This window comes from Rhinoderma darwinii, chromosome 6 (genome assembly GCF_050947455.1).
Source record: "Rhinoderma darwinii isolate aRhiDar2 chromosome 6, aRhiDar2.hap1, whole genome shotgun sequence".
NCBI classification, from domain to species: Eukaryota; Metazoa; Chordata; class Amphibia; order Anura; family Rhinodermatidae; genus Rhinoderma; species Rhinoderma darwinii.
The window spans coordinates 106313551-106336127 of NC_134692.1; the positions used below are offsets into that span (position 1 = coordinate 106313551).

At 44.1% G+C, this 22577-nt stretch overlaps 1 protein-coding gene across 1 annotated transcript in view; it reads left to right on the forward strand.

Annotated features, from left to right (window-relative positions):
* The first annotated feature begins 11138 nt into the window (after positions 1–11138).
* LOC142656403 (lipopolysaccharide-induced tumor necrosis factor-alpha factor homolog) overlaps positions 11139–22577 on the forward strand; it is a 50395-nt gene continuing 38956 nt past the window's right edge. The window contains exon 1 of the mRNA XM_075831329.1: positions 11139–11264. The gene's annotated coding sequence lies outside the window, so the exon portion shown is untranslated. The remainder of the gene's footprint in view (positions 11265–22577) is intronic.

Genomic DNA, 22577 nt, shown 5'->3' on the forward strand with positions numbered 1-22577 from the left:
TAGCACTAATATATAGCGTTACAGATTTAGCGTCAGTTAGTGACGGACATTCCGTTTTTTTTACCGAAGTTCGTTCACTAAATTTTACATAGCGTAGTTTTATAGTTTTAGCCTAAATTTACTGCAGTAGTTCTTATACCACATTTTTTTTTTTAGAAGATTCAACGTCACTAAATTTTAGTTAGTGTCAGGTAGTCAGGAAATTCTTCAACGTTTTATATTGTCCTAATTGATTTTTTTCTAAACTTTTATTTTCTTTCTTTCTTCTTTTTTTTTTTTTATTCAGCAATTTTGAAATACACGTGTAAGAGCACAACACACACAACCCCCTGTGTAAAAATAAAGCCAGTGTTACACGTGTTCAAGCACTACACCCTCCCCCCTAATAAAAATGTCCCATTCATCCCAAAGGGTTTATTCAGCGTTACAGATTTAGCGTCAGTTAGTGACGGACATTCCATTTTTTTCACTGAAGTTCGTTCACTAAATTTTACATAGCGTAGTTTAAGGCTGGGTTCACACGACCTATTTTCAGACGTAAACGAGGTGTATTATGCCTCGTTTTACGTCTGAAAATAGGGCTCCAATACGTCGGCAAACATCTGCCCATTCATTTTTCATGTGCCGACAACCTGTCATTTACGCGTCGTCGTTTGACAGCTGTCAAACGACGACGAGTAAAATTACTACCTCGGCAAAGAAGTGCAGGACACTTCTTTGCAATGTAATTTGAGCCGTTCTTCATTGATGTCAATGAAGAGCAGCTCAAGATTACGGGCGTCAAAGACGCCTCGAAAATGCGAGGAGGAGCTTTTACGTCTGAAACGACGCAGCTGTTTTCTCCTGAAAACAGTCTATCTTTTCAGACGTAAAAGACAATTCTCGTGTGCACATACCCTTATAGTTTTAGCCTAAATTTACTGCAGTAGTTTTTATACTACATTTTTTTTTTTAGCAGATTCAACGTCACTAAATTTTAGTTAGCATCAGGTAGTCAGGAAATTCTTTACAATTTTATATTGCCATAATTCATTTTTTTCTAAACTTTTATTTTCTTTCTTTCTTCTTTTTTTTTTTTTATTCAGCAATTTTGAAATACACATGTAAAAGCACAACACACACAACCCCCTGTGTAAAAATAAAGTCAGTGTTACTCGTGTTCAAGCACTACACACCCTCCTAATAAAAATGTCCCAATCATTCCAAAGGGTCTATTCAGCATAGGAGGCATACGCCATCCTGACCTCTGACACTGATTCCGCCAGCGAGGGAGAAGAGGAATTTGCCCCATACATCTTGTCATCCTCCTCATCATTATCGGTTGATGAGGAACCCCCGCAAAGGCAACCCAGGACATCAGCTGAGGCAACCCCCCAGATAAGTGATCTCGTGTGGAACCCACCCCCTGAGAATTATGAGCCTCAGATCCCCGAATTCATAGGCAGCTCAGGAACTCATTTTGAGACTGAAGGCCTCACAGATATAGATTTTTTTTTAAGGTTTTCTTCAGTGAGGATTTAGTGAATTTAATGGTGGCCAGCAATTTATTGCCCAGAACCCCATGTCATCATATGCTAGACCCTTCAAATGGACCCCTGTAGATGCAGCGGAGATTCAAAAATTTTGGGGCCTTGTGCTGCATATGGGGCTACTAAAGAAGGGACAGATGAGGCAATACTGGAGTACAGATGTTTTGTACAACACCCCAATTTACCGCATGGCAATGCCCCGGCTCGCTTTGAAGCTATTCTTAAATTTTTGCATTATAATGATAATGCACAGGCACTGCCCCGTGATGACCCCACATATGACCGCCTATTCAAAATCAGGCCAGTAATGAATCATTTCTGCACCAAATTTCAAGAAGCGTATACCCCCAAAAGAACATTGTAATAGACGAGTCCCTTGTACATTTAAGGGTAGGCTAACATTCCACCAATACCTGCCCAGCAAGAGGGCAAGGTATGGGATAAAAATTTACAAACTGTGCGAGAGTAGCTCAGGTTACACCGACAGGTTTCGAGGTTATGAAGGGAAGGACTCCAGGATTTAACTCCCAGAATGCCCCCCCCCCCCCGTCCTGGGAGTTAGTGGGAAAATAGTGTGGGATTTGATGCACCCACGGCTGGATCAGGGTTATCAACTTTACGTGGATAACTTCTACACCAGCATCCCACTATTTAAATACCTCTCCACCAGAAATACTGCAGCATGCGGTATGGTGCGCAAAACACAGAAAGGCCTCCCTAAAACACTGCTTGGCCAACGTGTTAGAAGGGGTGAGAGTGGGGCATTATGCAGCGAGAATGGGTTGTTCATCAAGTATAAGGACAAGAGGGATGTCCTTCTCTTGACCACAATACGTGGGAACAGCAGCGCCCCTGTCCCTGTATGAGGTACCACAACAGTGACCCACAAGCCAGATTGCATCATGAGCTATAAAAAGTACATGGGAGGGGTTGATCTCTCAGATCAAGTGCTAAAGCCCAATAGTGCCATGAGAAAAACAAGGGTGTGGTACAAAAAGGTGGCCGTGCACATGGTACAGATGGCAATGTATAACGCTTACGTGCTATCCAAATGTGCAGGCCGGACAGGGACATTCCTTAATTTTCAGGAGGAGATTATCAAGGTGCTTGTGTTTGAAAACCAGGCAGGGGAGGGCCCAAGCACATCTGCTGAAAGTGAGGGCACCCGTATTGTACCAGGGCAACACTTTGCCAGCATCGTTCCCCAAACTGCAAAAAAGGGAAGATCCCAAAAAAGGTGCAGAGTGTGTAGCAAAAGGGGCATAAGAAGGGACACCACTTATCAGTGTGACACCTGCCCCAAACAACCTGGCCTGTGCATAAAAAATTGCTTCAAGGCTTACCACACATCTATAAATTATTAATTTTAAAATTTATGTACCCTTTTATTATACTCTGATTTGCTCTTCACAACATACACATGCCCCCCACATACATACAGGCCGTCGGCACAGTACGTTGGCAAACCCATTCAAATGAATGGGCAGATGTTTGCCGACATATTGTAGCTGTATTTTCAGACGTAAAACGGGGCATAATACGCCTCGTTTACGTCTGAAAATAGGTCGTGTGAACCCAGCCTAAGCCTTGTAACGTCCTAGAAAATGAAAAGAATGTTAAAAAAACAATGCCAACATAAAGTAGACATATGGGATATGTGAATTAGTAACTATTTAGTGTGGTATTTCTATCTGTCTTACAAGCAGATACATTTAAATTTAGAAAAATGCTAATTTTTACAAATTTTCTCTAAATTTTGGTGTTTTTTTTTTACAAATAAACACTGAATGTATCGACCAAATTGTACCACTACCTTAAAGTTCAATGTGTCACAAGAAAATAAATCTCAGAATCGCTAGGATAGGTGAAAACATTCCGAAGTTATTACCACATAAAGTGACACATGTCAGTTTTGAAAAAAATGGCCTGATCCATAAGGCGAAAACAGGCTTTGTCCTTAAAGAGGCTCTGTCACCAGATTCTCAAATCCCTATCTCCTATTGCATGTGATCGGCGCTGCAATATAGATAACAGTAACGTTTTTTGGCCAAGTTATGAGCTATTTTATATATATATGCAAATGAGGTTTGAAATGGACAACTGTGCGTTTTTTTTTCGTTATGTCCAACTGGGCGTGTATTGTGTTTTTAACTGGGCGTGTTTACGTGTATGATACTGACCAATCAGTGACCAGTCAGCATCATACACTCAACTCCATTGATTTACACAGCAGCGATGTGCAGCCACATAAACAGAGATTAACGTTAATTAAGTGTCCTGATAATGAATACACATGAAATCCAGCCTGGACGTCATGTGTATTCAGAATCCTGACACTTCTGACTCTTTTCTGTGAGATTTCCAGCAAGTGAAACGAAATCTCGTTTACCTCCGTAATCTCGCTAGATTTCGTTTCCCTTGCTAGAAATGTCAAAGAAAAGAGTCAGAAGTGTCAGGATTCTGAATACACATGACGTCCAGGCTGGATTTCATGTGTATTCATTATCAGGACACTTGATTAACGTTAATCTCTGTTTATGTGGCTGCACATCGCTAGTGTGAATGAATGGAGAGGAGTGTATGACGCTGACTGGTCACTGATTGGTCAGCATCATACACGTAAACACGCCCAGTTAAAAACACAATACACGCCCAGTTGGACATAACGAAAAAAAAACGCCCATTTGTCCATTTCAAACCTCATTTGCATATATATAAAATAGCTCATAACTTGGCGAAAAAATTAACGTTTTTAAAAAAAACAAAAACGTTACTGTTATCTACATTGCAGCGCCGATCACATGCAATAGGAGATAGGGGTTTGAGAATCTGGTGACAGAGCCTCTTTAAGGTGTTAATACTCATGGATGACCAGGGGATTTATCAATATTTAATTTGCTCAGACATAGCTGTACTTCCACCTGTGTAAAGCAGGTAATATTTGGTGGGGAACCTTTATTACTGTCCCCCTGTATATCTGGTACTGGCAGCTCATCAGTGATCACCAAGGAAACGTACATGTTTAATATCTCAGCCCTGCCTTTGTCCTCTACAATTATATTCCCATGGTCATCTTTAAGAGGGACAATATTATTAGATTTGTTCTATTTGGCATTAATATATTTATAAAAATTTTGGGGATTTATTTTAATGTCGTTAGCGATTTGTATTTTCTGTAGATAACTTTGCTAACTTGATTTCATTTTTACATTTTCTATTGAGATCTTTGTAAATCTGGAATGCTTTTGCTGAGCCCTCAGCATTTAATGTTTTGAATGCTTTTTGTTTTTGTCTTGCTATATTGATTAACCCCTTAACGCACCAGGACGCACCGGTACGTCCTGCATTGAAGTGCTTTAAGGCACCAGGTCGTACCGGTGCGTCCTGGCTAAAAACTGTCACCATGTCAAAGGACAAGGTGACAGAACTGTGCGGTCAACTGTTTATGACAGTTGACCGGCACAGTAAGAAGGCAGGGGACCAATCACAGCGGTCTCCTGCCGGCGATCGCTGTAATTGGTCAGTCAAAGCAGACTGACCAATCACAGCTCCACACAGCTCCGAAAGGCGAAGCCTAATAGGCTTGCTGTCAGTGAATAGCTGACAGCTCTAATACACTGCACTATGTAGGTAGTGCAGTGTATTAGAATAGCGATCAGGGATTCATGCCTTCAAGTTCCCTAGTGGGACACAAAAAAAGTTAAAACAAGTTAATAAAAATGTTGTAAAAAAGTAAAAAAAAATAAGTTTCATGAAAAAAGTAAGTTTTAAAAAACAGCCTTTTTTTCCTATAATAAGTATTTTATTATAGGAAAAACAAAAAAAACATAAAAAAGTACACATATGTGGTATCCCCGCGTCCATAACGACCCAAACTATAAAAATATCACGCTATTTTACCCGTAAGGTGAATACCGTAAAAAAAAATAATAAAAAACTATTCCAGAATCGCTGTTTGTTAGTCACTACCCCTCGCAAAACAGAATAAAAAAAGAGATCTAAAAGTTGCATGTACCCCAAAATTATACCATGAAAAACTGCAGCCCGTCCCGCAAAAAACAAGCCCTCCCGCAGCTTTTTTGACGGAAAAATAAAAAAGTTATGGCTCTCAGAATATGGTGACACAAAAAAAATAATTATTTGAAACAAAAGTGATTTTATTGTGCAGACGCTGCAAAGCATAAGAGAAACTATATACATATGGTATCGCCGTAATCGTATCGACCCGCAGAATAAAGTAAAATTGTCATTCATAGCGCATGGCGAACGCCGTAAAAAAAAATTATAAAAAACATCAGAATGGCAGGTTTTTGGTCATCTTGCTTGCCAAAAAAAATGAAATACAAAGTGATCAAAAAAATCGCATGTACCCCAAAAAGGTACCAATGAAAACTACAGATTGTCCCGCAACATATAAGCCCTCACCCAGCTCCAGTTTAGAGATAAAAAAGTTCTGCCTCTCAGAATATGGCGATGCAAAATGTGCAGAGTGTTCCAAAAGCGGACAAGATCTGGCACCATTTATCAGTGCGACACTGGCCACATATCTATGAATTATTATTTATTTACCCCCTTATTATACCCTCTTATTATGCCCCTGATGTACTCCGCACAGCTTACATATGACCCCACATCATAAACTGAAATACCAGCAAAACCCCAAACAAAACTACCACTAAGCAAAATCTGCGCTCCAAAAGCCAAATGGCGGTCCCTCCCTTCTGAGCACTGCAGCGTGCCCAACGGGCAGTTTCGTCCACATATGTGGCATCGCAATACCCGGGAGAACCCGCTTAACAGTTTGAGGTATTTGTCTTCAGTGGCATGAACTGGGCACAAAATATTGTGCACTAAAATGGCATATACCTTTGGAAATTTGCAATTTTCACTTTGCACCATCCACTGAGCATTCATTTATTATAGAAAAAAAAACCCTGTGTGGTCAAAATGCTCACTACACCCGTTAATAAAATGCCTTCAGGGGTGCAATTTCCAAAATGGGGGACACTACTTGGGAGTTTGTTTTACTATTTGACCCCAGAGCCCTGCCATTGTGGGCTAATCCTGCGAAAATCACCAAAATAGGTCTCACATGCACCTTTAACTCCTAAGCCCTGTCATATGTCCAGGCAAATGATAAATGCCTTGAGGGGTGTAGTTTACAAAATGGGGTCACTTCTCAGGGTTTTACACTCTACTCTGGTACCTAAGGGAGCTTAGCAAATGCGACATGGCGCCCATACACCAGTCCAGCAAAATCTGTGCTCTAAAAGCCACATGGCACTCCTTCCATTTTGAGCTCTGCCATGTGCCCAAACAGCAGTTTAGGGCCACACATGGGGTATTGCCGTACTCGGGAGAAATTTGGTAACAAATTATGTGTTGTTTTTTCTCCAATTACCCCTTGTGGAAAAAAAAATTGGGTACAAAACGACATATTTTTGGGAAAAAAATTATTTTTCATTTTCACTGCCTAATACACTGCTCTAATACAATCTATGAAACACCTGTGGAATCAAAATGCTCAGTACACCCCTAGATGATTACCCTGAGGGGTATAGTTTCCAAAATGGAGTCACTTCTCAGGGGTTTCTACTGTACGGGTACCTCAGGGGCTCTGCAAATGCGACATGGCGCCCAAAAAACAATCAACCAAAATCTACATGCCAAGTAGCACTCCTGCCATTCTGAGCCCTGTGGTGTATCCAAGCAGCAGTTTATAACCACATGTGGGGTATTACCGTACTCGGGAGAAATTGGTTTACAATTGTTGGAGCGCTTTTTCTCCTTTATTCCTTGTGAAAATGAAAAAAAAATCAACATTTTAGTGGAAAGAATGTAGATTTTCATTTTCACTGCATAATTCCCATTAATTCAGCAAAAACCGTGTAGGGTCAAAATGCTAACTATACCCCTAGAAAAATTCCTTGAGGGGTGTAGTTTCCAAAATGGGGTCACTTTTGGGGAGTTTCAACTGTTATGGTCCCTCCAGGGCTTTGCAAACACGACATGGAACCGAAAACCATTCCAGCAAAATCTGCGCTCCAAAATCCAAATGGCCCTTGTTCCCTTCTGAGCCGTGCCGTGGATCCAAACAGCAGTTTATGACCACATATGGGGTATTGCCATAATCGGGAGAAATTGCTTTACAAATGTTGGGGTGCTTTTTCTCCTTTATTCCTTGTAAAAACTAAAACATCGTATGTTTTTTCAGATTTTCATTTTCACAGACCAGTACCAATAAATTTAGCAAAAAACCTGTGGGCTAAAAATGCTCACTATACCTCTTGAAAAATTCCTTGAGGGGTGTAGTTTCCAAACTGGGGTCACTTTTGGGGGTTTCCACGGTTTTGGCACCACAAGACCTCTTCAAACCTGACATGGTGCCTAAAATATAGTCTAATAAAATAGAAGCCCCAAAATCCACCAGGTGCTCCTTTGCTTCTGAGGCCGGTGTTTCAGTCCATTACTGCACTAGGGCCACATGTGGGATATTTCAAAAAACTGCAGAATCTGGGCAATAAGTATTAAGTTGCGTTTCTCTCGTAGAACCTTCTGTGTTACAGAAAAAATTTATTACATATTAATTTCATTTAAAAAAAAATTGAAATTTGTAAATTTCACCTCTACTTTGATTTATTTCCTGAGAAATGCCTAAAGGGTTAAAATACTTTCTGAATGCTATTTTGAATACTTTGAGGTGTGCAGTTTTTAAAATGTGGTGATTTATGGGGACTTTCTAATATATAAGGCCCTCAAAGCCACTTCACAACTGAACTGGTTCCTGAAAAAATAGCCTTTTGAAATTTTCTTGAAAATGTGAGAAATTCTAGCTAAAGTTCTAAGCCTTGTAACGTCCTAGAAAAATAAAAGGACGTTGAAAAAACGATGCAAACATAAAGTAGACATATAGGAAATGTTAACTATAGTAAATATTTTGTGTGGTATTACAATCTGTTTTACAAGCAGATACATTGCAATTTAGAAAAATGCAGATTTTTGCACATTTTCTCTAAATTTTGTTGTTTTTTTACAAATAAATATTGAATTTAACGGCAAAAATTTTCCAGTATCATAAAGTACAACATGTCACGAGAGAAAGCAATCTCAGAATCGCTTGGATAGGCAAAAGCATTCTGGAGTTATTACCACATAAAGTAAAAAAATCGTCTGTGTCCACAAGGCCAAAACAGGCTTAGACACTAAGGGGTTAATTCCCTATTCATCCATATTGGTCTCCTTTTATTCCTAGACATTTTGTTACCGGTGGTTATAAACTTACAACACGATTTATGCAATAGATCTTTAAAATCTCCCCATTTATCTTTAGTATTCCTATTTACCATTACATGATCCCAGTCAACAAGACTAAGTGCTTCCCTCAGTCAATTGAATTTTACTTTTCTAAAATTCCAGGTTCTTGTTGCTCCCCTTCATATTGATTTATTGAAAATTATATTAAATCTTACCATATTTTGGTCACTATTGCCCAGACCGCCACATCTGATATTGTGTCTGGTCTATTAGATAAGACCAGATTCAGCACATTATCCCCTCTGGTTGGTTTATTAACCAACTGAGTGAAATACTTGTCTTCAATTGTGTATAAAAACTTCCAGCTTTTGGCACATCCAGCAGCCTCTATGTCCCAATTAATCTCATGATAGTTAAAATCCCCCATAATAAGGACCCCATTATTATTTGCTGCCTTTTCTATTTGTTGCAGCATTTCATCCTCAGTCTGTTCCGCTATGTTCGGTGGCTTATAGCAAACTCCAATTAGCAGTTTACCGTTATTAACCGTGCCATGAATATTTACCCATAAAGACTCCACACTGTCACAGTCTCCCCCAATGTCTTCATTCAGGACTGGTCTTAGGCCTCATGCACACTTCCGTCGGCCGTTGTACGGCCGTTAATGACGGATCCGTGAAACACGGACTGTTCACGGGTGGCTTCCGTGTGCAGTCCGTTGTTTCACAGACCAAATCAATGAAAATGCCGAGACTGTTCGGTCAAGAATGGCCAGGAGTAGGACCTGTCTTATTTTTGACAGAACGGCCACACGGTTCCGTTAAAACAATGGAAGTGTGCATGGCCCCATTGAAATGAACGTGTCAGGGTGCTATCTGTTAAAAAACGGATAGCACCCTGACGAAAATAACTGAAGTGGGTATGAGGCTTTAGGTTGGATTTTACAAACAGACAAACCCCTCCACCTTTTTTATCTTTTCTATCCCTTCTGAATACGGTATAGCTCCCCACACTGGTTATTCAGTCATGGCTCTCATCCAGCCAGGTTTCTGTTATACCCACTACATCATAATCCATGTCAGTCATCAGAATCTCCAACTCGTCCATTTTACTTGCAAGACTTCTTGCATTCGCCAGCATATATTTAATCTTACCGACAATATTCTTAGGTCAATATTTATTGCTAGTCACCTCCCTACTCGGCTTGCTAAACCCAGTCCCCACTAAATCCCCATTATCTGTATCCCACTCCCTAGGTACTCTATCTAACCCCACTTGTGTATCCTCATCCCTCCCTCCCCCAGATCCTAGTTTAAAGCTCCTTCAGCCATCTAACCATTCTTTCCCCCAGCACAGCTGCACCCTCCCCATTTAGATGCAGCATGTCCCTACCATAGAGCCTGTAGCTGACAGAGAAGTCAGCCCAGTTCTCCATGAACCCAAACCCTTCCTTCCTGCACCAATTTCTAAGCCCCTTATTGAACTCCCTAATCTCCCGCTGTCTTTCTAGGGACGCTCGTGGCACTGGTAGTATCTCTGAAAACACTACCTTGGAGGTCTTGGACTTTAGCTTCTCTTCTAGTTCTCTAAAATCATTTTTAAGGCCCACATGGGGCTCTATCTCCAGGGACCGCCACAAGGGCACAGGGGGCCTATCTACAGGGAATGCCACATGGGGCCCTATCTCCAGGGACCGCCAAAGGGGGCTCTATCTACAGGGAACGCCACAGGGGGCCCTATCTCCAAGGACCGCCACAGGGGGCTCTATCTACAGGGAACGCCACAGGGGGCTTTATCTACAGGGAACGCCACAGGGGTCTCTCTCTACAGGGAATGCCACAGGGAGCTCTATCTACAGGGAACGCCACAGGGGGCTCTATTTACAGGGAACGACACAGGGGGCTCTATCCACAGGGAACACCTCAGGGGGGCCTATCTACAGGGGGCACTATACAGGGGGCACTATACAGGGAATGCTACAGTGAATGCCACAGGGGGCACTATCTACAGGGAACGCTACAGGGGGCCCTGTCTGCAGGGAACGCTACAGGGGGCACTATCTACAGGGAACGCTACTACCTACAGAGGGGGGAAGAACTATCTATAGAAGTCTCTACTGGGAGCACTATCTACAGAGAGCTCTATGAGGGGCACTATCTACAGGGGGCACTGTGTGTGGTGCATTACTTTACAGTGTTTGACACAATTTTATTCAGGGGCACAGTGTATGTTACTATTAGATTCAGGGGCACAGTGTGTAGCGCTATTATATTTGGGGACACAGTGTATGATACGGAGGCATAGAGTGTGGTACCATAAGCATTTGCTCTTCGTTTATAGGTGCAGAAATGTTGAAAAAGTGAGCTTCCGAAGACATCTGAGCAGCAAATTTACCCATTTCCGCAGAAATAAGTCATGGCCAGGAGGCATCATAGAGTTCTGGACCAGATGGAAAAGTAAAGAGAACGACTACAATAACCGGTGAGTCACTAAATGTAAATGTTTATTCTCCCTGTGACTGCTCAGTACTGTAGTCACTGTATGATCTGCAGCGAGGTGATGTGTGTATCGTTCTTTTTTGTGAAACAGCAACTCCCAGCATATCCTTACCATCATTCTGGCTATACTGGGAGCTGTAGTTTTATGCCGTACAAACTTATATGGCAGGGGTTAAACTAAATTTGCAAATTATCTCTGTACTGAGCTGTATTTGTACTGGTGCTGTATATATGTACCGAGCTTGGTTTTGGTGCTGTATATATATGTACTGAGCTTGGTTCTGGAGTTATATTCATCATAACAACCAAGCTCAATACATATCTATAGCACCAAAGAGAAGCTCAGAACATATATACAGCACCAGAACCAAGCTTAGTACATATGTAAAACATCATAGCCAAGCTTAGTACATCTATACAGCATCAGAACCAAGCTCATACACATATACAATGCCAGAACCAAACTCAGTACATATATCCAGCAATAGAACCAAACTCATACACATATACAACACCAGAACCAAGCTCAGTACATAAATACAACACCAGAACAAAGCTCAGTACTTAAATGCAGCATCAGAACCAAGCTCAGTACATATATACCCACCAGAACAAAGCTCAGTACATAAATACAGCACCAGAACCAAGCTCAGTACATAAATACAGCACCAGAACCAAGCTCAGTACATATATATCAGAACAACCAAGCTCAAAACATATATAATTCAATTCAAAACGTGTCTCTCATATATTCTATAGATTCATTACACACAGGGGGATATATTTCTAGCATTTTTTTCTTTTAATGTTGATGATTATGGGAATAGTTAATGAAAACCCAGAAAATTGGAATATTATATAAGCCCAATTTAAAAAATGATATGATTTTTAACACCGAAATGTTGTCCTACTGAAATGTATGTGCAGTATATGCCCTCAATACTTGGACTGGGCTCCGACTCTGCATGAATTACTGCATCAATGGCGTGGCATGGAGGCGATCAGCCTGTGGCACTGCTGAGGTTTTATCAATTCAGCGTGGCATGGAGGCGATCAGCCTATGGCACTGCTGAGCAGTTATAGAAGTCCAGGTTGCTTCATCACTGACTGTGGAAACTTCACAAAGTAAATTTAGCATTTCATTTGGATCTCGGTCCCAGAGTCTGGAAGAAGAGTGGAGAGGCGTCAATCCAAGTGTCTTGTGGTCCAGTGTGACGTTTCCACAGTCAGTGATGGTTTGGGGGCCATGTCATCTGTTGGTGTAGGTCCACTGTGTTATATCAAGTTCAGAGTCAGCGCAGCGTCTAGCAGGACATTTTCCAGCATTTCATGCTTCCCTCTTCTGACAAGCTTTATGGAGAATGTGATCAAATACTTATTTCCTCCACTGTATATACTGAGCTTTGTTCTGGTGTTGTATATACAGTGAAGGAAATAAGTATTTGATCCCTTTCTGATTTTGTAAGTTTGCCCACTGTCAAAGACATGAACAGTCTAGAATTTTTAGGCTAGGTTAATTTTACCAGTGAGAGATAGATTATATTAAAAAAACAAACAGAAAATCACATAGTCAAAATTATATATATTTATTTGCATTGTGCACAGAGAAATAAGTATTTGATCCCCTACCAACCATTAAGAGTTCAGCCTCCTCCAGACCAGTTACACGCTCCAAATCAACTTTGTGCCTGCATTAAAGACAGCTGTCTTAAATGGTCACCTGTATAAAAGACTCCTGTCCACAGACTCAATTAATCAGTCTGACTCTAATCTCTACAACATGGGCAAGACCAAAGAGCTTTCTAAGGATGTCAGGAACAAGATCATAGACCTGCACAAGGCTGGAATGGGCTACAAAACCATAAGTAAGACGCTGGGAGAGAAGGAGACAACTGTTGGTGCAATAGTAAGAAAATGGAAGACATACAAAATGACTGTAAATCGACATCGATCTGGGGCTCCATGCAAAATCTCACCTCATGGGGTATCCTTGATCCTGAGGAAGGTGAGAGCTCAGCCGAAAACTACACGGGGGGAACTTGTTAATGATCTCAAGGCAGCTGGGACCACAGTCACCAAGAAAACCATTGGTAACACATTACGCCGTAATGGATTAAAATCCTGCAGTGCCCGCAAGGTCCCCCTGCTCAAGAAGGCACATGTACAGGCCCGTCTGAAGTTTGCAAATGAACATCTGGATGATTCTGAGAGTGATTGGGAGAAGGTGCTGTGGTCAGATGAGACTAAAATTGAGCTCTTTGGCATTAACTCAACTCGCCGTGTTTGGAGGAAGAGAAATGCTGCCTATGACCCAAAGAACACAGTCCCCACTGTCAAGCATGGAGGTGGAAACATTATGTTTTGGGGGTGTTTCTCTGCTAAGGGCACAGGACTACTTCACCGCATCTGTTAGGGATCTGCCAGGTACTACGTCTAGGTATACTCCTGGGATTAATCAATCCACACCTGAGGCCAGACCTGTTCGACTGACACCATCTCCCACCAACCAGGGTGGCAGGCTCAGGAGTGGGAGAGCCTATCGCGGCCTGGTCAGTCGGAGTTAGCTCCGCCCCCTGTCCTTTATTACCTGCTGTGTTCTCCTCCTCAGTGCTTGTAATTCTTTTGCATTCCTGGCCCCACTGCTGCTTGCTCCAGCCTGCTTCTGCCGTGCTTCTGCCTTGCTGCTGTTCTGCTTAACCCGCTTTGCTTTGCCTCCGGCTTGCTTCCTCCTCCGTGCTCACTTGGGTATACTCCACTTCATCCTGGTCCTGACAACTCATTCACCGCTCCGTTTCCTCGGCGTTCCGTGGGCTACTGCCCCTTCCCTTGCGTGTTCCCTGTTTGTTCTGCCGTGCACTTAGACAGCGTAGGGACCGCCGCCCAGTTGTACCCCGTCGCCTAGGGCGGGTCGTTGCAAGTAGGCAGGGACAGGGCGGTGGGTAGATTAGGGCTCACTTTCCCTTCACCTCCTTCCTGCCATTACATAATTACAAGCCCGTTACCTAGTCTACCATTTCCCCTACGCTGACGCTATCATGGACCCCCTTGAGACCCTGACCCAGCAGATGCAGGGCCTCTCCCTACAGGTCCAGGCCCTGGCCCAGAGGGTCAACCAGGGTGACGCTGCCGTAGTAGTTCCCCTCACCTCTAGAACCCGACCTCAAGTTACCTGACCGGTTCTCAGGGGACCGTAAGACGTTTCTCTCCTTCCGGGAGAGTTGCAGACTGTATTTCCGCCTTAAACCCCACTCCTCAGGTTCCGAGAACCAGCGGGTGGGTATCATCATATCCCGACTCCAGGAAGGGCCCCAAGAGTGGGCCTTCTCCTTGGCTCCTGACGCCCCTGAACTTTCCTCTGTTGATCGCTTTTTCTCTGCCCTCTGACTCATTTTCGACGAGACTGACAGGACTGCTTTAGCCGAGAGTCAGCTGGTGACCTTACGTCAGGGTAGGAGACCGGTTGAGGAGTACTGTTCTGATTTTAGAAAGTGGTGCGTAGCTTCTCGGTGGAACGATCCGGCCCTAAGGTGCCAGTTTAGGTTAGGATTATCTGACGCCCTGAAGGATCTGCTGGTTAGCTACCCCTCTTCTGACTCCCTTGACCAGGTTATGGCCCTAGCAGTACGACTTGACCGACGTCTCAGGGAACGTCAGCTTGAACGCTTCAATGTGCTCCCCTCTGACTTTTCTGCGATCCCCCCCGAGGTCCCGTCTCCTCGCCCCTCCACGGAGGACTCGGAGGTACCTATGCAACTCGGGGCCTCCATGTCCCCTCGACAACGTAGGGAGTTTCGCAGAATGAATGGTCTCTGCTTCTACTGTGGGGACGACAAGCATCTTCTGAACACCTGTCCCAGGCGCAAGAATAAAAAGCCGGAAAACTTCCGCGCCTAAGTGATCATCGGGGAGGTCACTTGGGCGCACAGGTATTTCCCGTTAATGTGAAACGCAATAAAATTTTGCTTCCCTTTCAGGTCTCGTTTGCTGGCCGGTCTGCCACGGGCAGTGCTTTCGTGGATTCTGGCTCATCTGCTAATATCATGTCTGTGGAATTTGCTATGTCTCTAAAAATGCCTTTTATTGATTTACCTTATCCTATCCCTGTAGTAGGTATCGACTCAACTCCCCTTGCTAATGGTTATTTTACTCAGCATACTCCTGTTTTTGAACTCCTGGTTGGCTCCATGCATTTGGAGTAGCGCTCTGTACTGGTGATGCAGGGATTATGTCATGTCTTTCTGTTAACTCTATTTCTCCCCGGGAGGAGGTAAACACGCTTCCTGAGTTTGTTCAGGACTTCGCCGATGTGTTTTCTAAGGAGGCCCCCGAGGTGTTGCCCCCCCATAGAGATTACGATTGCGCCATCGATTTGGTGCCTGGTGCCAAGCTTCCTAAGGGTAGGATATTTAATCTTTCATGTCCTGAACGTGAAGCTATGAGGGTGTATATCCAAGAATGCCTGGCCAAGGGTTTCATTCGCCCCTCGACTTCTCCTGTAGGTGCTGGCTTCTTCTTTGTGGGGAAGAAGGATGGTGGTCTTAGGCCGTGCATTGACTATCGTAACCTGAATAAGGTCACCGTAAGGAACCAGTACCCACTTCCTTTGATTCCGGATCTTTTTAATCAGGTTCAGGGAGCCCAATGGTTTTCTAAGTTCGATCTACGGGGGGCATATAACCTTATCCGCATCAAAGAGGGGGATGAGTGGAAAACTGCGTTCAACACACCCGAGGGTCATTTCGAATACCTGGTCATGCCCTTTGGGTTGTGTAATGCCCCTGCTGTCTTCCAGAATTTTATTAATGAAATCCTGAGAGATTACCTGGGTAATTTTCTTGTTTTGTACCTTGATGACATACTAGTGTTTTCCAAGGACTGGTCCTCCCACGTGGAGCATGTCAGGAAGGTGCTCCAGGTCCTTCGGGAGAATAATCTGTTTGCTAAGACTGAAAAATGTGTCTTTGGGGTACAGGAGATACCATTTTTAGGGCAAATCCTCACTCCTCATTAATTCCGCATTGGACCCTGCCAAGGTTCAGGCTGTGGCGGAATGGGTCCAACCTGCCTCCCTTAAGGCGTTACAGTGTTTTTTAGGGTTCGCCAACTATTACAGGAGATTTATTGCCAACTTCTAGGTCGTCGCTAAGCCTCTTGCGGACCTTACTCGCAAGGGTGCTGATGTCCTCCATTGGCCCCCTGAGGCCGTCCAGGCCTTTGAGACCCTCAAGAAGTGCTTTATCTCGGCCCCCGTGCTGATTCAGCCCAACCAAGAGGAGCCATTTATTGTGGAGGTTGACGCATCCGAGGTGGGAGTGGGGGCCGTCTTGTCCCAGGGTACCAGCTCCCTCACCCATCTCCGCCCCTGTGCTTACTTCTCTAGGAAGTTTTCGCCCACGGAGAGTAACTATGATATTGGCAACCGCGAACTTCTAGCCATTAAATGGGCTTTTGAAGAGTGGCGGCACTTCCTGGAGGGGGCCAGACACCAGGTAACGGTCCTTACGGATCACAAGAATCTGGTTTTCCTAGAATCGGCCCGGAGGCTTAATCCTAGACAAGCTCGGTGGGCACTATTCTTTACCAGATTTAATTTCTTGGTTACCTATAGGGCTGGGTCCAAGAATATTAAGGCTGATGCCCTGTCACGTAGTTTCATGGCCAATCCTCCTTCCGAGAAGGATCCTGCTTGTATTTTACCCCCTGGTATAATCGTTTCTGCCACGGATTCTGATTTAGCTTCTGATATCGCGGCTGATCAGGGTGCAGCTCCCGGGAACGTCCCTGGGGACAAACTGTTTGTTCCCCTGCAATACCGGCTAAGGGTACTCAGGGAAAACCATGACTCCGCTCTATATGGTCATCCTGGCATCTTGGGCACCAAACACCTCATTACCAGAAACTATTGGTGGCCTGGGTTGCCTAAAGACGTTAGGGCTTACGTCGCCGCTTGTGAGGTTTGCGCTAGGTCCAAAACCCCTAGGTCCCGACCTGCGGGCCTACTACGTTCCTTGCCCATTCCCCAGAGACCTTGGACCCATATCTCCATGGATTTTATCACCGATTTGCCTCCATCTCAGGGCAAGTCGGTGGTGTGGGTGGTAGTAGACCGCTTCAGCAAGATGTGCCACTTTGTGCCCCTTAAGAAGCTACCTAACACCAAGACGTTAGCTTCTTTGTTTGTGAAACACATCCTGCGTCTCCATGGGGCCCCAGTCAATATCGTTTCTGACAGAGGGGTACAATTTGTTTCCTTATTTTGGAGAGCCTTTTGTAAAAAGTTGGAGATTGATCTGTCCTTCTCCTCCGCCTTCCATCCCGAAACTAATGGCCAAACGGAGAGGACTAACCAGTCCCTGGAACAATATTTAAGGTGTTTCATCTCTGACTGTCAATTCGATTGGGTCTCATTCCTTCCCCTTGCTGAATTTTCCCTGAATAACCGGGTCAGTAACTCGTCAGGGGTCTCCCCGTTTTTCTGTAATTTCGGGTTTAACCCAAGGTTCTCCTCCGTCTCCCCTGGTTGTTCCAATAATCCTGAGGTAGAGGAGGTTCATCGGGAACTGTGCACTGTCTGGGCCCAGGTTCAGAAGAACCTAGAGGCGTCCCAGAGCGCACAAAAGATTCAGGCGGATAGTAGGCGTTCTGCTAACCCCCGGTTTGTCGTCGGGGATTTGGTCTGGTTGTCGTCCAGGAACTTGCGCCTTAAGGTCCCGTCCAGGAAGTTTGCTCCCCGATTTATTGGGCCTTATAAGATCATTGAAGTCCTCAACCCTGTATCCTTCCGTCTGGAGCTGCCCCCATCCTTTCGCATACATGACGTCTTCCATGCCTCCCTCCTTAAACGCTGCTCCCCGTCCTGGTCCCCCTCAAGGAAACCTCCTGTTCCCGTTCTCACCCCTGAGGGGGTGGAATTCGAGGTGGCCAAGATTATGGACAGTAGGATGGTCCAGGGCTCCCTCCAGTACCTGGTCCATTGGAGAGGGTACGGGCCGGAGGAGAGGACTTGGGTACCTGCCCGTGATGTTCACGCTGGGGTATTGATCAGGAGGTTCCACCTTCTCTTCCCTACTAAACTGGGTCCTCTTAGTAAGGGTCCGGTGGCCCCTCATAAAAGGGGGAGTACTGTTAGGGATCTGCCAGGTACTACGTCTAGGTATACTCCTGGGATTAATCAATCCACACCTAAGGCCAGACCTGTTCGACTGACACCATCTCCCACCAACCAGGGTGGCAGGCTCAGGAGTGGGAGAGCCTATCGCGGCCTGGTCAGTCGGAGTTAGCTCCGCCCCCTGTCCTTTATTACCTGCTATGTTCTCCTCCTCAGTGCTTGTAATTCTTTTGGATTCCTGGCCCCACTGCTGCTTGCTCCAGCCTGCTTCTGCCGTGCTTCTGCCTTGCTGCTGTTCTGCTTAACCCGCTTTGCTTTGCCTCCGGCTTGCTTCCTCCTCCGTGCTCACTTGGGTATACTCCACTTCATCCTGGTCCTGACAACTCATTCACCGCTCCGTTTCCTCGGCATTCCGTGGGCTACTGCCCCTTCCCTTGCGTGTTCCCTGTTTGTTCTCCCGTGCACTTAGACAGCATTGGGACCGCCGCCCAGTTGTACCCCGTCGCCTAGGGCGGGTCGTTGCAAGTAGGCAGGGACAGGGCGGTGGGTAGATTAGGGCTCACTTTCCCTTCACCTCCTTCCTGCCATTACAGCATCAATGGGAGAATGGATGGGGCCATGTACTGTCAAATCCTGAGTGACAACCTCCTTCCTTCCACCAGGACATTAAAAATGGCTCGTGGCTGGGTCTTCCAGCACGACAATGACCCAAAACATACAGCCAAGGCAACAAAGGAGTGTCTCAAAAAGAAGCACATTAAGGTCATGGAGTGGCCTAGCCAGTCTCCAGACCTTAATCCCATCGAAGCTGAAGATCCGAGTTGCCAACGAGAGCCTCGAAATCTTAATGATTTACAGATGATCTGCAAAGAGGAGTGGGCCAAAATTCCATCTAACATGTGTGCAAACCTCATCATCAACTACAAAAAATGTCTGACTGCTGTGCTTGCCAACAAGGGTTTTGCCACCAAGTATTAAGTCTTGTTTGCCAAAGGGATCAAATACTTATTTCTCTGTGCACAATGCAAATAAATATATATATAATTTTGACAATGTGATTTTCTTTTTTTTTTTTATATATATAATCTATCTCTCACTGGTAAAATTAACCTAGCCTAAAAATTCTAGACTGTTCATGTCTTTGACAGTGGGCAAACTTACAAAATCAGCAAGGGATCAAATATTTATTTCCTTCACTGTATGTACTGAGCTTGGTTCTGGTGTTGTATTTATGTACTGAGCTTTGTTCTGGTGCTGTATATAAGTTCTTTACTTTGTTCTGGTGATGTATATATGTACTGAACTTCTGTTCTGGTGTTGTATTTAGGTACTAAGCTTGGTTTTGATGTTGTATATATTTACTGAGCTTGGTTTTGGTGCTGTATATATGTACTGAGCTTTGTTCTGGCGCTGTATTTATGTACTGAGCTTGGTTCTGGTGTTGTATTTATGTACTGAGCTTGGTTATTGTGTTATATTTATGTACTGAGATTTGTTCTGGTGTTGTACTTATGTACTGAACTTGGTTCTGGTGCTGTATATTTGTACTGAGCTTGCTCCTGGCACCGTATCTGTGCATTAGCTGGGAGAGTTGTCGCAGCTTACTGCGCACTCCGCACTGTACTCCACCCTTCTCATGTGCACAGCCTAACTAAATGGGCTGAGCATGCTTAGGATATTGAATGTGCCCATATAGGCCTATACGTAATGGGTGTGTTTAACATAATGTGTGGGTAGGTCTGTACGCTTATGTAATTATATACATAGTGTGGCAATCTACACTAAAGCATTCTGGACAGGGAATTTCTTTATTTAGAGTCCACTTTAATGTAGGGAATATTTGGAATATTGTAATTGTTTTATTCTATTATTAGATTCATTTTCAATGGCGCGATACACCGCAAAACACTGTGACACCCCCCCTCCTGCGGCGCATATGTCTTCGTCCGAAAAACAGGGAACCTGTTGTTAAAAATTTGAATCCCACCCCTGGTCAAACATATATCAAAAGGGGGTCTTTTGGCCCAAAGAAGCATGTCATAGGATCCGTTCACATTACATGTGTCATATAGCTGATTTATACTTTTGTATACCAAAAACAAGGATAAAATGTTTTATGTAACTTTCCATTCGTTGGGGCAAAGGAATGCCAAAAGATTTTTCATTTTGCGTATATGTCTGACAGGTGTATGCAAAGCAGCCTTCACTTTCTCTTATAGATATTCTGTGCTGCTTGATGTCCAACCATCAGTTCATAAGGGGAATGACTCCTATATTTAGTTTTATTTTGGTCTTATTAATTAAATGTAAGTCTGCAGAAGAGAATTTTGAAAAAAAAAGTAGCTATCTATTTTTTATTTTCTATAAACTTCCCTCGAGCGGCCATATTGGAAATACACACTTCCTCCTTGGACTGTTTGTATAGAAAGATAGTCAATTGACAGAGAAAAGTCATAGATTATTATACTCAATAGGAAGTGATGAAGTGCAGCCCCATTCCCTATAGTGTGACAGTAAAAACGCCGGTAAATACGGGCCGTAACTACGGCCCGTAATTACGGGCCCATAGACTTCTATTGGCCACCGGTAATCTTCCGTTTGCTTACAGAACATGTCTTATTTCAGGCCGTAATTAAGGCATGGGCAGGCCCACAGAAGTCTATGGGGCTCCCGTAATTACGAGTGGCTACGTGTGTGCACCCGTAATTACGGGAGCTTTGCTAGGCGACGTCAGGGGATAGTCACTGTCCTCCAGTCCAGCCTCCTGGGATAACGTTTCAACTGAAATTAATAGGAGGCAGAAAATACCTGCGGCGCTCGTTTGGTGTTTTTTTGCCTGCGTCTTTTGCATTAGCTTCAACGGCTTAAAAAAACGCAAATAAAAGGTCAAACAACGCTGACAATTCGAAATCTGCTTCAAAATTCATATATGGACAGTGACATCAGGGGCAATTCCTAAAGCGGAATCCCCGTCCACAGCTTTGCTTACTCTGTGACCGGGGATTCGACTCCAGGAGAAGCCAGTGACGTCACTGTCCATAAATGGACACAGACGACAGGGGCTTCTCCTGGAGTGGAAACCCCGGTCACAGCATTGGCAACGTTGTGGACGAGGATTCCGCTTCAGGAGTTGCCCCTGTCATCTGTGTCCATTTATGGACAGTGACCTCAAGCCACAGGGGGATTCTGCTCCTTCAGGGAGCTACAGTGATGCTATCTACAGGAAGGGGGTGCTATCTACGAGGTGGCTGTGAGCTGTGTGGCACTACCTACAAGGGGGCTGTGTGGCACTACCTACAAGGGGGCTGTAAATTGAAAGCTGAAGGCATGCCTGGAAAGAAATAAACCAGCCAAAAATGTTTGGTACATAACTTCCCTTGATCAGACAAAGAGAACTGAACTTTATTCAGAACAAAGAAACACACAGAGAAGACACATGCCCCTCCCTATAGATGTGGGACTTGCTTAAATCCCATTGGCTCCTCAGCTGTAAGTTTTCCTGTACATTCTTCCGCACACACAATATCCTGCTGGCCTTTGAAGCAGCTGATTGGCATGCAGTGTCAATCAGCTGCTTCAAAGGCCAGCAGGATATTGTCGTGTATTAAAAGAGGCATGGACTCGCGGGACAGGGATATAATATTACCACTTTACAAAGCATTAGTGAGGCCTCATCTAGAATATGCAGTTCAGTTCTGGGCTCCAGTTCATAGAAAGGATGCCCTGGAGTTGGAAAAAATACAAAGAAGAGCAACGAAGCTAATTAGGGGCATGGAGAATTTAAGTTATGAGGAAAGATTGAAAGAATTAAAACTAATTAAACCTATTTAGCCTTGAAAAAAGACGACTAAGGGGGGACATGATTAACTTATATAAATATATTAATGGCACATACAAAAAATATGGTGAAATCCTGTTCCTTGTAAAACCCCCTCAAAAAACAAGGGGGCACTCCCTCAGTCTGGAGAAAAAAAGGTTCAAGCTGCAGAGGCGACAAGGCTTCTTTACAGTGAGAACTGTGAATCTATGGAATAGCCTACCGCAGGAGCTGGTCACAGCAGGGACAGTAGATGGCTTTAAAAAAGGGTTAGATAATTTCCTAGAACAAAAAAATATTAGCTCCTATGTGTAGAAATTTTTCCTTCCCTTTTCCCTTCCCTTGGTTGAACTTGATGGACATGTGTCTTT